Raw genomic sequence first — 2,056 nt, 5'->3', positions numbered from 1 at the left:
CTAGTGACCTCGAGCGCCCCCGGGCGTCTCACTCTCGGGAACACAGGCATTTGTGCTGTGCTAGTTACCGGCCCTAAGCGCAGAACGCCTATCAGAGGAAGTTAACTTCCTAGTTCGTATTCGCAGATTCGTCCCAACTCATTTCCATTTCGATATAAATCTAACAAACATTTTAATAATTATATACAATGTATTCATAACATATGCCTTTTTAAAAGCCATTCTTGGTTTTTTTAACCATTAAAAATATATATTTCTTTTCATTGTGATTCTTATTGTAGTTTCAGCATTTTCGTTGACTTTTTTAAAACTTGCCTGTGATTGGACAGTTATTTGCATAAATTATAGACTCAAATGAAAAGTTTTACTTTCCTATAAGATCGTTCATATAAGCCAGTTTTAATTTTATTCATGGAATAATACGAATAATATATTTAAAATTTTTTCAAAAGAACGTTTTTAAAGTGGAAAAAATTTGTTCGCCATAATCAAAAAGTTATCTCTATTTTCAGACTTTATATAACACAGCGCATAGCGCTTTCTTCGTGTTGTATGAAAGGAGAGAAGGTTAGCACTCCCCTTGATAAGGATGGAAGAGGTCCTAGTGGCCTTTACAACACATATACGGTTAAGGCATTGCCACCTACTCTGTGGCATCTAACCATGTTTTTTTTTTTTTTTTTGGCACTTGGATGTTTTGTCGATTTCAATTTGTATAAATTAAATTTGCATGTGAACGGAAGTCTCCTATTCAATATCCTCTGCCTGTAAATGATGAGGAATGTAGTGCCCAAGGCAATCCAATTTCCTTTTCAGGAATAATTCTAAATCTTAGGAAATGTTTTCCGTTGGTAAGCAAAAACCAAAAAATTCTCCCTTCACTTTGCTCGTCTAGCTAAATGATGCTGTGCAAAGTGCTACACCTAGTGTCAAGGAGAGAGTTCAAATACTGCCTTAGACACTCTAGGGGAAAGTCTTTTCATTTACCCTCAATTTTTTCATCTGGGAAATGGAGACAGGACCTAGTTTAAGGGATTGTTGTGGGGAACAAATGAGAAAGCAGAGATAAAGAAAGCTCTTTATGGACATGAACCATTTTCAGATGAAGAAATTAAAGTCATCTATGGCTTTATGAAAAAATGCTCAGAGAAATTTAAATTAAAACAATTCTGAGGTACCACTCACACCTCTCAGATTGGCTAAAATGACAGGAAAAGATAATGACTAATATTGGAGGAAATGGGGGAAAACTGGAACACTAATGCTTTGTTGGAGGAGTTGTGAAATGATCCAACCATTCTGGAGAGCAGTCTGGAACTATGCCCAAAGAGCTATCAAACTGTGCATACCCTTTGACCCAACAGTGCCATTACTTGGTCTGTATCCAAAGGAAATCTTAAAGGAAGGAAAAGAGCCCACATGTGCAAAAATGTTTGTAGCAGCTCTCTTTGTGGTGGCAAAGAATTGGAAAATGAGTAGATGCCCATGGATGGGGGAATGGCTGAATAAGTTGTGATTGATATATGAAGATAACGGAATATTATTGTCCTACAAAAAATGATGAACAGGCTGATTTTTAAAAGGCCTGGAAAGATTTACATGAACTGATGCTGAACATGATTTACATGAACTGAAACAAGCAGAAGCAGGAACATATTGTACACAGTGACAACAAGATTGTGTGATGATCAACTATGAATGACTTGGTTCTTCTCTGTGGTTCAGTGATCTAAAACAATCCCAATAGACTTTGGACAGAAAATGCCATCTGCATCCAGAAAAAATAACTAAGGAGACTGAATGAAAATCAACACATGCTATGTTCACTTCTTTTTTGTTTTTTTATCTCTCCCGTGGTTTTTTCCTTTTGCTCTGAATTTTCTCTCCCAACAAGATTCATAAAGTAATATTAAAAATAAATTTATTAGGAAAAAAGAAAGCTCTTTACAAATCTTAAAGTGTTATATAAATATTAGTATATTGTTATGTTGGGATCCAGATTCCAGGGGTTTTTTTGCTCAGATTGCCAGCTCAAGACAATTTGCCCTTTCAAGTA

At 35.7% G+C, this 2,056-nt stretch overlaps 1 non-coding gene across 1 annotated transcript; it reads left to right on the top strand.

Annotated features, from left to right (window-relative positions):
• The first annotated feature begins 545 nt into the window (after positions 1 to 545).
• LOC141559286 (U6atac minor spliceosomal RNA) lies at positions 546 to 673 on the top strand. Its single transcript, XR_012487347.1, has one exon. It is a non-coding gene; the product is annotated as a U6atac minor spliceosomal RNA (small nuclear RNA).
• The last annotated feature ends 1,383 nt before the right edge of the window (positions 674 to 2,056 follow it).

This window comes from Sminthopsis crassicaudata, chromosome 2, assembly GCF_048593235.1.
Source record: "Sminthopsis crassicaudata isolate SCR6 chromosome 2, ASM4859323v1, whole genome shotgun sequence".
In the NCBI taxonomy this organism is placed as follows: domain Eukaryota; kingdom Metazoa; phylum Chordata; class Mammalia; order Dasyuromorphia; family Dasyuridae; genus Sminthopsis; species Sminthopsis crassicaudata.
The sequence above is the reverse complement of the archived record's forward strand: the minus strand, read 5'-3'. Positions and strand labels throughout refer to the sequence as shown.